This window comes from Odocoileus virginianus, chromosome 34 (genome assembly GCF_023699985.2).
Source record: "Odocoileus virginianus isolate 20LAN1187 ecotype Illinois chromosome 34, Ovbor_1.2, whole genome shotgun sequence".
NCBI lineage: Eukaryota > Metazoa > Chordata > Mammalia > Artiodactyla > Cervidae > Odocoileus > Odocoileus virginianus.
In genome coordinates, this window is record NC_069707.1 from 30,368,071 (window position 1) to 30,381,604 (window position 13,534).

General features: G+C 40.0%; 1 protein-coding gene across 11 annotated transcripts in view; it reads right to left on the bottom strand.

Moving 5' to 3' along the window:
• Nucleotides 1–13,534, bottom strand: part of EYA4 (EYA transcriptional coactivator and phosphatase 4) — a 301,073-nt gene that overhangs the window by 75,738 nt on the left and 211,801 nt on the right. Inside the window, exon 1 of one of the 11 annotated variants that reach the window (XM_070461694.1) lies at nt 2,485–2,588. The exons of the other annotated variants lie outside the window; for them this stretch is intronic. The gene's annotated coding sequence lies outside the window, so the exon portion shown is untranslated. Of the gene's footprint in view, nt 1–2,484; nt 2,589–13,534 lie in introns of those variants that run through there. 11 annotated transcript variants of the gene reach the window in all.

The window sequence follows — 13,534 nt, forward strand, 5'->3', positions numbered from 1 at the left end:
ACACGAACTATAAAAACTGCTAACAACTTTTAAAAGCTGTCCTATACCAAATTCAACTACAATTAAATTGAATACACAATTAAACACTTGACAAAATCTTCAGGGCCAAATGATTTCATTAGTGAATACTAGCAGACATTTAAGGAAAAATAACAAAAATATTTTTAAAATTCTTTTGGAAAAAGTAGGAGTAACACTTTTTACTCTATTGTATGTGGCCAGAATTACTCTGATCCAAAATCTGCCTAAGACAATGCCAAAGAAGAAAATTATGGATCTATATTTCTCATGATCATAGATGAAAATATAGTTTTGACATATTTGACATATTATCAAATAAAATCCAGCACTAAAAAGAATAATATATGATGACCAGGTGTGTTTAATCCTAAGAATTCAAGCTGAGTTAACACCTGAAAATCAAAAAATGCAATTCAATATATTAACAGAATATGTTTTCAATGGGTGTAAAAACCATTTCACAATATTCATCATCCATTCATAGAACTCTCAGCAAACTAGGAAAAGAAGCATTTTCCTCCCATATGATAAAGGTCATTCTTGAAAAATCTACATCTTTTATCTTATTTAATGATGAAATACTGAGTTACTTCTCACTAAGATCAGAACTAAGGCAAAGATATCTTTTTCCCACTTCAACACAAGTTTATCAGCACTTAGTCAGTGGGAGAAAACAAGAATGAATAAATAAAAGGAGTAAAGTTTAGAAAAGTAAAAAATGTTAATTCACAGATCCCATAATTGTTCATGTAAAAAATTCTGAGAAATCCATTAAAGAAAAACAAAACCCTATTAGAACTAATGAGTGGATTTATCAAAATTACAGGTACAAGGGTGATACTAATACTAAATAAAAATGTGGACCAAAAATGTCTGAAACTTCAATGTCTCTCTAGTTCATATACTGAACTATCAAAACAGGAGGTTGGAAGCTGGGCTATTCACAGTCTCTCTTCAGCTCAACTCAACTCCAAGAGGAATCTGAATGCTCAGACCCTCACTTTCATTGCCAGCCAGAGCAAAGATTTAGACATTTTGATAAATACAACAAAACAAATATCACGCTTCAGTCTCTACTGGCTTTTTGGACATAATCTTCAGAAAACTATAAATATATAAATTTCAGAATGCTATAAATATTTTGTACATAATGTTCAGAATGACTTCTTGAGTCATAAGAAGAAGCAGGGCTATAGTATACATAACAGAGATAAAACACAGTAAAAAGAAGGAGACTTGTAAGTAACTTAGGTTTTGGAATGCACAAACAAGGATTTGAAAACTACTTTGTATGTGTAAAAAAATTATAGGAAAAGATATGCACACAATGTATATACATACATATATATGCCATATATATAAATAGATATATGCACAAATACATATGTGTCATATATATTTTATGTGCGTGTGTGCATGCTAAGCCACTTCTGCTGTGTCCGACTCTTTGTGACCCTATGGACTGCAGCCTGCCAGGCTCCTCTCTCCATGGGATTCTCCAAGCAAGAATACTGGAGTGGATTGCCACGCCCTCCTCCAGGGGATCCTCCTGATCCAGGGATAGAACCTGTGGTTCATGCAGTTTCTGCATCACAGGTGGATTCTTTACTGTTGAGCCACCCGGGAAGCCCATATATTTTGTATATGCATATATTTACGAATTATATATATAATACCATATTTATTATATCTATGCATTGCTTATAGAAAAGATATGAAAACACCAAGAAACACCCCAATGGAAGTTCTAGAATGAGAATTATAAAATAGAAAATAAATAAATATTAAATTAAAACACAGTCTTTGGATGGACTTATAAGGATACTGCAAAAGAAATTGGTAAATCTGAAACTGAGCCAGCAGAAATTACCCAAACTGAAGCAGAGAGGAAAAAAAGAAAGTGAAGAAAAACTAAAAAGCCTCTTGATGAGGTGAAAGAGGAGAATGAAAAAGCTGGCTTAAAACTCAATGTTCAAAAAACTAAGATCATGGCATCTGGTCCCATCACTTCATGGCAAATAGATGGGGAAACAGTGGCAGATTTTATTTTCTTGAGTTCTGAAATCACTACAGATGATGACTGCAGCCATAAAATTAAAAGTCGCTTGCTCCTTAGAAAAAAGGCTATGACAAACCTAGACAGCGTATTAAAAAGCAGAGACATCACTTTGCCAACAAAGGTCTGTCTAGTCAAAGCTATGGTTTTTCCAGTAGTCACGTACGGATGTGAGAGTTGAACTATAAAGAAAGCTAAAAAAAAAAAAAGAAGAAAGAAAGCTAAGCATCGAAGAATTGATGGTTTAGAACTGTGGTGCTGGAGAAGACTCTTAAGGGTCCCTTGGACAGCAAGGAGATCAAACCAGTCCATCCTAAAGGAGATCAGTCCTGGGTGTTCATTGGAAGGACTGATGCTGAAGTTGAAGCTCCGATACTTTGGCCACCTGATACAAAGAGCTGACTCACTGGAAAAGACCCAGATGCAGGGAAAGTCTGAGGGCAGGAGGAGTAGGGGCAACAGAAGATGAGATAGTTGGATGGCATCACCGACTCCACTGATATGAGTTTAAGCAAATTCTGTCACAGTGAAGGAGACAGGAAGCCTGGAGTGCTGCAGTCCATGGGGTTCCAAAGAGTCCGAGACAACTTAGCAACTGAATAACAGCAAAAAATAAGTAACTTGTGGGATATTATCAGAAAGCAAGGAAGGAAATGAAACAGAATAATTTCAGAATAAATGATGGACAAATTTGATAATAAACAGCCACCCATAAAGCCTTGGAACACACAAATGAGAAAAAGAAAACTAAACCTTCAGTACATTATAGTCAGATTCTTAAGATAAAGGGAGAGCTTTATAGCAACCAGATAAAAAAGACACAGAGGAGAAGAGAATAGTAGGAACCCGCAAAAGTATCATAGGGCTCACACTCCTGATAATGGGTTTAATTATAGTAAACAACTAATGCTTGTGATTTTATTTCCTCTGAATGAACCCAACATAAATATTTTTAAAAATTAATTTATTTTAATGAATCGGCCATAGCTATACATGTGATCCCCATCCTGAAGCCCCCGCCCAGCAAACAAATGAATGATTGCTTATAATGTGCAAAGTACTGTCTCAGGTGTTAGGATTGCTGAGTGGAGAAACCATGGTCCTACCCTCAAGAAATTTATGATGTAAATTTAAACCTATTTCTAAATGAGAAAGCAGTTCCTGTGCATAGAAAACAACAGTACATTAAGAGCCCGCCGAGTGGAACAGACAGAAATCAGTGTGAAGTTAGAGAGTCTGGAAAATTTTCTCAGAACTTGTTAGCTGGGTTTTGATGAATCAAAGAAGAGTTTCTAGGGAAAGCATCTGGTCAGTGGTATTACTGAAGCTGCAGGCAGTGTGGTGGCTCACAGCCAATGTGAACGACATGAAGGAGGACGCGAGGAAAATCAGTCAGGAATGAAAGGATGAAGCCCACATCACAGAGAGGAGCAGGAATATGTCGCTCCTGCAAAGCAAAGCAGAACTTGCCTTTGTATTTTACATTCCAGTTTCCAGTAATCCAAAATGAATCTTTACAGTAAGTCCCCTTCGCTTGAACCCATTTTCATGGGTTTGAGATACCTTACAATTAATAGAGCTTTTAGAGAACAGGCATGCATTATTGCCATCAATTATACTGTAAGAGAATTCGTGTGCTTCTTTTGTATGTTAAAATTCAGATTCCTTTTAAGTCTAATTTGTTTAGAAGGTAATATATAAAATATAAAGTTTACCTTAGATTGCAACAGCTGAAAATTGATTACAGGCTATTTTTACTGAGTACATACTATAAGACACAGCCTATGCTTGGTACTTCAAAAATACCCTCTCTGGGGTGTGGAGAAAAGGGAACCCTCTTACACTGTTGGTGGGAATGCAAACTAGTACAGCCGCTATGGAGAACAGTGTGGAGATCCCTTAAAAAACTGGAAATAGAACTGCCATATGACCCAGCAAGCCCACTGCTGGGCATACACACCGAGGAAACCAGATCTGAAAGAGACACGTGTACCCCAGTGTTCATCACAGCACTATTTATAATAGCCAGGATATGGAAGCAACCTAGATGCCCATCAGCAGACGAGTGGATAAGGAAGCTGTGGTATATACACACCATGGAATATTACTCAGCCATTAAAAAGAATTCATTTGAATCAGTTCTAATGAGATGGATGAAACTGGAGCCCATTATACAGAGTGAAGTAAGCCAGAAAGATAAAGACCATTACAGTATACTAAGACATATATATGGAATTTAGAAAGATGGTAATGATAACCCTATATGCAAAACAGAAAAAGAGACACAGATGTACAGAACAGACTTTTGGACTCTGTGGGAGAAGGTGAGGGTGGGATGTTCTGAGAGAATAACATTGAAACAAGTATACTATCAAGGGTGAAACAGATCACCAGCCCAGGTTGGATGCATGAGACAAGTGCTCAGGGCTGGTGCACTGGGAAGACCCAGAGGGATCGGGTGGGGAGGGAGGGGGGAGGGGGGATTGGGATGGGGAATACATGTAAATCCATGGCCGATTCATGTCAATGTATGGCAAAAACCACTACAATATTGTAAAGTAATTAGCCTCTAACTAATAAAAATAAATGAAAAAATAAAATAAAATAAGTTGAAAACCCCCCCCCCAAAAAAAAACCCTCTCTGTTAATCTTTACATTAACACACTGATGTGTGTATAATACTCCATATTTTATAGATAAAGACATTAAGGCTCAAGAAGGGTATACAGCATGTCCAAGACCTTGTAGATAGAAAGTAGCGGCAGTAAAATCGGAACTCAAGTCTATTTGATGCCAGAGCCCAGGTTCTTCCAGTCACATTGTATGTTTCCCATTTTTTTTTTAAAGGGACTTTAATCCTTTCACATTGTGAAGCCACTATCAAGAATGCATATTTCTGCAATGAAACATTTTGAATGGTTTTCAAGAGTTATTAAACTCAATATAAGCATCCACTCTGCCAAATCTACATTACCATATTTAAAGGTAATCCCCTTTTTTAAAGTACAGAGAACTATATTCAGTATCCTGTTGTAAACCACAATGGAAAAGAATTTTTAAAAGAATGTATGTATGTATGTATAAAGGTGCCCCCCTTTTCCTTCTAAGATACCATTTTCTACCCATGTCATAACGCCATGTGAATACTAGCATCTTTCTGGACAATAGAAAAACAAAACAACAATAAAACGAAAACTCTAAAAAAAAAGAAAAAAGACTTGCCTATCACATGAAGCTGTCTTCTTGGTTCTTGTCTGCATTATCTGTAGTGTAGGTGGAATTTGTTTCTAGCAGACTTAAACATTCTCTTCAAAACCCAAGAAAAGTATGCTTTATATTTGTGCATTTAGACTTTACTGTAACTCAGAAACCATGATTCCTTCTGCACAGACCCTGGCAATGAGTCATAGCCTGTTTGTTTACAGGCTGAGATTCCACCATTTCTTCATGACCCAAGAAATGTAAAAGCATCCTAGACTTTCAAAGGCATTCCCTCTTGTGACAGCTTTTCTCTTACACAAAGTGGACAGTATGTATGCAGGGCTCTGTGTCCTATGCTCCCAGGGTCTACTTAACTAGCCAATTTTCATTTTGTCCATCAGAATGCATTTATGGACAAGTGTTCAGGTATTTGCTTTTCTCATAAATTCTTTTTTAAATGTTAAACAAACCTTTTCATTTTTCTTAGCTGAAAAAGGGCTTCCCTGATAGCTCAGATGGTAAAGAATCTGCCTGCAACGTGGGAGACCTGGGTTCAATCCCTGGGTCAGGAAGATCCCCTGGAGAAGGAAACGGTTACCCACTCCAGTATTCTGGCCAGGAAAATTCCATGGACTATATATACAGTCCATGGGGTTGCAAAGAGTCAGACACGACTGAATGACTCACACTTCACAAGCTGAAAAAATTGTTGTTCAGTTACCCAGTCATGTCCGATTCTTTGTGACCCCATGGACTGTAGCCCACCAGGCTCCTCTGTCCATAGGGATTCTTCAGGCAAGAATACTGGAGTGGGTTGCCATGCCCTTTTCAAGGGAATCTTCCCAACCCAGGGATTGAATCCAGGTCTCTCGATTGCAGGCAGATTCTTTACCAGCTGAGCCAGCAGGAAAGCCCTCACCATCTCCCAGAGTTTGCCCAAGTTCATGCTCATTGCATTGGTGATGCCATCTAGCCATCTCATTCTCTGATGTCCTCTTCTCCTTCTGCCCTCAATCTTTCCCAGAATCAGGGACTTTGCCAATGAGTCATCTGTTCGCATCAGACAACGAAAATATTGGAGCTTCAGCTTCAGCATCAGTCCTTCCAATGAATATTCAGGGTTGACCCTTCCTTAGCATTGACTGGTTTGATCTCCTTGCTGTCCAATGAACTTTCAGGAGTCTTCTTCAGCACCAGAGTTCAAAGGTATCAATTCTTTGGTGTTCTGCCTTCTTTACAGTCCAGCTCTCACAACCATACATGACCAATGGGAAGACCATAGCCTTGACTATGCAGACCTTTGTTGGCAGGGTGATGTCTATACTTTTCAACACACTTTCTAGGTTTGTCATCGCTTTCCTGCCAAGAAGCAATCGTCTTCTCATCTCGTGGTTGCAGTCACTATCCCAGTGATTTTGGAGCCCAAGAAGAGGAATTCTGTCACTACGTCCACCTTTTCCCCTTTTATTTGCCATGAAGTAATGGGGCTGGATGTCATGATCTTAGTTTTTTTAATATTTAGTCTTAAGCCGGCTCTTTCACTCTCCTCCTTCACCCTCATCAACAGGCTCTTTAGTTCCTCTTCACTTTCTGCCATTATAGTTGTCTCATCTGCATATCTGAGGTTGCCGATGTTTCTTCCACCTATATTGATTCTAGCTTATAACTCATCCAGCCTGACATTTCTCATGAGGTGCTCAGCATACAGGTTAAACAAACAGGGTGACAGGAGACAGCCCTGTTGTACTCCTTTCTCAATCTTGAACCAATCAGTTGTTCCATAAAGGATTCTTACTATTGCTTCTTGACCTGCATACAGGTTACTCCGGAGACAGACAGGATGGTCTGGTATTCACATCCCTCTAAGAGCTTTCCACAGTTTGTCATGATCCACACATTCAAAGGCTCTAGCATAGTCAATGAAAGAGAGACAGATGTTTTTCTGAAATTCCCTTGCTTTCTCTATAATCCAGCAAATGTTGGCCATTTGATTTCTAGTTCCTCTTCCTTTTCTAAACCTAGCTTGGACTTCTGGAAGCTCTTGGTTCATAAAATGCTGAAGCCTAGCATGCAAGATTTTAAGCATGACCGTACTAGCATCGGGGATAAGTGTAACTGTCCAATGGCTAGCACATTCTTTGGCACTATCCTTGGGAAATGGGATGAGGATTGACCTTTTCCAGTCCTGTGGCCACTGCTGGGTCTTCCAGATTTGTTGATGTAATGAATGCAAAACTTTGATGGCATCATCCTTTAGGGATCTGAATAGTTTTGCTGGAATTTCATTGCATCCTCTAGCTTTATTAAGAGCAGTACTTCTTAAGGCCCACTTAACTTCATACTCCAGAATATCTGGCTCTGGGTGACTAACAAGACGATTGTAGTAATCTGGTTTATTAAGATCTTTTTTACAGTTCTTCCATGTATTCTTCCCATCTCATCTTGATCTCCTCAGTATCTCCTAGGTCTCTACAATTTTATCCTTTACTGTGCCTATCTTTGGGCAGAATGCTCCCTTGATGTTTCCAATTTTCCTGAAGAGATCCCTTTCCCCTTTTGTTGTTTTCTTCTGTTATTAAGCACTGCTCATTAAAGAAGGCCTTCTTGTCTCTCCTAGCTATTCTTTGGAACTCTGCATTTCATTGGCTCTATCTTTCCCTCCCCACCTTGCTTTTCGCTTCTCTTTGTTCTTCCACTATTTGTAAAGCCTCTTCAGACAACCATTTTGCCTTCTTGCTTTTCATTTTCTTTGGAATGGTTTTGTTCACCATCTCCTGTACAGTATTACGCACCTCTGTCCATGGTTCTTCAGGCATTCTGTTAACTAGATCTGGTCCCTTCAATCTATTTGTTACCTCTACTGCAAAGTCATACAGGATTTGATTTAAGTCATACCTGGCTGGCTAGTGTTTTTCCCAGTTTTCTTTAGTTTGAGCCTGAATTTTGCTATGAGAAGCTGATGACTGAGCCACAGTCAGCTCCAGATCTTGTTTATGCTGACTGTATACAGCTTCGCCATCTTCAGCTACAAAGAATGTAGTCGATTTGATTTTGGTATTGAAAAAATAAGAATAACAAAATCAGCTTCTATTTTAATGAGATTATAGGTTAGCGCAGGAGGTATTTTCTATTCATTGCTTTTCCTTCTACACTTATAATTGTGCTGGATATGTAGTGAATGCTAAGGATGAATAATGAAATAAGATGAAATGATTTGAATTACTTGGAGTCAAGTGTACTCTAGTTTAGCAAACACTGCTTGAGCATCCGGCAAGTTCTAGGGACATATCTAGGAATCCAAAAGTATCTTTTGAGATCTTGGATGCCAGTGGGAGAGAAAGCAGATAGGTGAAGGGAGATGGGAATTAGCAGGGTGATGTCAATGTGTATGGAAGTTTTCATATCTGCATGTGCAATATCAGAGCTCTCAAATGAGTGAAGGGTGTGTGTGTGTGTATATACGTGTGCATGCATGTGCAAGAGGGTGGGAAGGAAGGTGCTCTGCATGGATACAGAAAACTATTGTGCAAGAAAACAATATGATAAGGCCATTTGGTCAACTTAGATCAGATGAAGTCATAGGCATGTGACTACTGGGTACCAATTCCCACTCTCTGGAAAAAAGCACTTCCGGCCATCTTAAACCAACACACTTCAGATAAGCCAAGAAACCCTTGTCCCAGCTGCAGCCCAGAGCCAGTTTCTCTCCTGGCAGTTAGGATGGAAATGTGAACGCTCTCTGCTACACACTGTCTATGTCACTGATGGGATAGCCAGACTGTACCAGAAGGAGGCCTTCACTAGCCCACTTCAGCAGACATCATTAAAAATGGGCTCTGCTAAAGAGAAAAGGATATATGGCAGGAAGAAGACCCCTATCAACGAGGATCAGGGACGTGGGCCATGAATAATGGGAGCTGTTCTTGCAATTTGCAAGTGATCTCATGCCTGTCCCCGAGGTCTGAACACTCACAGTGCAAGTGACCTGTCTGTCAGAGTGATCTCAGGCCGGGGAGTAACAACAAAGAAAGCTATGGCCACGCTGTTCTCTGGACACTTTCACAGTCCTTCCTTTCCAGGGCTTCCTTACAGCTCTTCCTTGCTTGAGTCCTGCAACTCCGGCCCCTTCTTCACTACGACTCTAACAGACTATTCAGATAAAACATGGTCTCCCCCCATCCATGAAATGCAAGCAAATGTTTCTAAAATGTACCCCTAAAGTATTTCTCCAAATTTAGGTTCTCAGAACCCTCCTTCTTTACTCTGAAAACAAAGGAAAAACAAGCCCAATGAATTCTCCAACCGTTATTGGAATAGTACAGGACTCAAGTTTCTGCTAGATCGGTTACAAACCATGGTTAATGAAGCAGGAAATTATTTCCCTCTAGTAAGCAAAAGAATAAAGCCACAAGGCCACAATCAAAACATCTAATATCATTAATTACACCAAGAAATATACAGACTCCTTTTCTAAGGAAAAAAAAAAAACTCTCCCAATAAGAATCAAACTAGATGAATAAATGAGGGTTTTCCAATACTAGAATATTGAATTTAAAAGAGTAACTGATTAGAATAATGTACAAAATAAAGATAGCTCTCTGTAAAAATGACAGAATTTCAGAGTCTCCAGGGACAGCCAATGTCCTTGAATGCAAACATACCAGCATTTTATGCACAAGGCTGTGAGTGCGGCGTTAAGAGGCCTGCACTACCAACTGAATGTGCACATGCTCAGTTGTGTCTGATTCTTTGCATCCCATGGACTGTACCCTGCCAGTCTCCTCTGTCCACAGGATTTCCCAGGCAAGAATACTGGAGTGGGTTGTCATCCAAGGGATCTCCCCAACCCACGTCTTCTGTGTCTCCTGCATTGCGGGCAGATTCTTTACCCGCTGAACCATCGGGGAAGCCCCCATAGGCTGAAACCTGAGTTTTAAACTCCATCTCTATAATTTACCAGTCAGTGGACTTTATGCTCAAAAATGGAGGTAATGATACCCCGGAGGGTGACTGAGTGACATAAATAAGATCATACTTGCAAAGTACATAGAGTTTGGCACACAGGGTATCTTCATAAGGTTCAGTTCAGTTCTGTTCAGTTCAATCACTCAGTCGTGTCTGACTATCTGCGACCCCATGGACTGCAGTACGCCACGCCTCCCTGTCCATCACCAACTCCTGCAGTTTAATTAAACTCATTTTCATTGAGGCGGTGATGCCATCCAACCATCTTGTCCGCTGTCATCCCCTTCTCCTCCTGCTCTCAATCTTTCCCAGCATCAGGGTCTTTTCAAATGAGTCAGTTCTTTGCATCAGGTGGCCAAAGGATTGGAGTTTCAGCTTCAGCATCAGTCCTTCCAATGAATATTCAGGACTGATTTCCTTTAGGATGGACTGGTTGGATCTCCTTGCAGTTCAAGGGACTCTTAAGAGTCTTCTCCAACACCACAGTTCAAAAGCATCAATTCTTCGGTGCTCAACTTTCTTTCTAGTCCCACTCTCACATCCATACATGACCACTGGAAAAACCATAGCCTTGACTATGAAGGCTATGAAGACATGCAGGTTAGCTATCACTACAGTTACTTCTACAACACCATCAATAAATGCTAGATTTGAAAACCTGTAGTATCAAGAAAATCATTTTCTTAAGAGGCAACCCATTTCATTTTCAGCTCACTCTTATTATCAGAAAGTTTTCCATACATGGTTTTCAGGCAACTTTGGTCCTGGAAGAAATTTAACCCATTAACATGGGGTGAGTCTAAACTTTCTCTCCCATTACTGCCCTTCAAATATCAAAGAGGACTGTCCCAACTCAGAACTTTTATGTGTACAAAATGCAGCAGAAATATTACAAGAAGCACTCTGACCTATCGGTGTAACCTGAAGACCACACGAGCTTTGCTATCAGACACTTTACGGTATGAACAGACACTGAGACCCAGCCAACCAAGCCCCTAGGATTCATCCCACATGATGCTTTACAGCCCTCTTTTCTCTCAGCCACAACACATGCAGTTGGCATTTGGAACCTAAGAGAATAGCTTTTCATGTGTTCTTAAATGCTAGCTTGTTGGACTGAATCCATTATTTCATCTTGTCCTGTTAGATTCCAATTTTGCTGTTCAAAGCACTCTTTCCTGTGCCATGACACCTATAAACTTTCTTAGCATGCACCCATTGCCAAATCACAATAAACATGTTGAACAGGCCAGTGTCAAGGACAGTTCTTAAAGAGGGCACTAGAGTTATATTTCTAGAGATACATCACCGGGAAATAGCTATTGCGCTAGTAGCAGTACTGTTTTTCAAGCTTCCCAGGTGATACTACTGGTAAAGAACCTGTCTGCTGATGCAGGAGACATAATAGACATGGGTTTGATCCCTGGGTCAGGAAGATTCCTTGGAGGAGGACATGGCAACCCACTCCAGTGTTCTTGCCTGGAGAATCCCATGGACAGAGGAGCTTGATGACCTGCAGTCAATAGGGTTGAACAGAATTGTACACAACTGAAGTGACTTAGCTCATATTTAGAGCCTTTAAGACACATACTGTTAAATCCCATATTATTAAGTATAAAACAGGCTTCTGTTCCTCTTTTCTGGTATTGCTGTCAGGCTATTCTGGTACAGCTTTTGCTTGGAGAACTTAAGCTGGATTCTCATGATCACAGCTTGCTTTCTAATTATTTACATTTAATTATTTAAAAATGTAATTTTATTTTTGAGATGGATTTAGAACATTATTTTACTTTTTAATTTTTATTGAAGTATAGTTGATTTACAATGCTGTGTTAGGTTCAGGTGTAAAGCAAAGGTGTATATATACAGACATAAGTATATTCTTTTTCAGGTTATTACAAAATATTGAGTGTAGTTCCCTGTGCTACAAGGTAGGTCCTCATCACTTCCATTTTATATATAGTAGTGTGTATATGCTAATATCAAATTCCTTATTTATCCTATTTATCTCTTCCCCTACCTTTCCCCTTTGGTAACCATAGTATGTTTTCTATGTTTCTGTTTTGTAAATAAGTTCATTTTTATCACAAGCTTAAAGTTTATTGTGTCATACAAGAAAACAAAGAAAAGTGACTTCTCTTAAGAAAGCTGATGCTAAAATGCACATAAGGCATGTGTTTTTTTAGATAACAATAAGGGAATCAGGAACAGGAATCTAAGTCTCTGATCTACTACCTAGAAAAAGTTAATGGTTGTGTGTGTAGATGGTTTTCCAAATCTCTTCTCAGGTTTACAGGCCTCTTGAAATAACACTGCAAGTCTTCCACAGACAGGCATTCTGTACTCTCTCCCTTTCTATGCCAAGACATTCTGTATCTTTATGAGGTTACTCAACCCATTCACTTTGAACGCAAGGAAGTTAGCACCTGCCACAGGGGATCAGAATGTGAAATGTGAGGAGGGAGCCCTGTGATAAGTGCTTGACCTTAGAAAACAAAAATAAAGCCTCTAAGAAAACGATAAAGAAAATGCAGTAATATACCCATATACTATCAGAGGGTTGTGTGGCTCTTTATACAATCAACTCAACTTCTGCTCCACAGAAAGCAGTGGTTGAAGCTATGCGTGATTCACAGCATATGAACAGCCAGCAACGCCAGAAGATGCCAGGGAACTCCCCCAGTGCCCCAGTCCTCTGACCCTATAACATGATAGTCTCCATTAAAAAAAAAAAACTCAACCAGCCATCTTAGTGATAGGAACCTGGGACCCACTGCTCATCTGACGTAATGCTTCGCGGAGCAGGTCCAAATACAATGCAGGGCCCTTGAAATCAGCCGGAGCTCGGCACTCTGATCCATGCCAAACAGCAAGATGAGAAATGGGGCTGGTATAAATATTCATTGGGAAGTTACAGCCAACCCCCTTGTGCTGGGTGTCTAGTGCAACTCAAAACTGCTCCACCTGGTCCCTCTGGCTCCCTCATGTCTACTGGGGGCTGGCAGCTGGAAGGCAGGCTGAGCCTTTGAGATCTTTTAATTTGCTGTAGCACCCGAGGGGCAGGCAGCAGGGATGACAATGCATATGCTGGGATTCAATTACAGGGCTGTCTATTTCCCAGGTGGGAGCTAACACTGACTGCAGAGAATTCAATGCTTCGTCTGTTACAGTCCCTGGGGAAAGGATGGGTGGTCTGCAAAAACTGGGGGTGTGGAATCATGCTCCACAGTCAGCAAAAAAAAACATCCAGCACATTGAATGGGATTTTGCTAGGCTTATGAGCAACTTTTC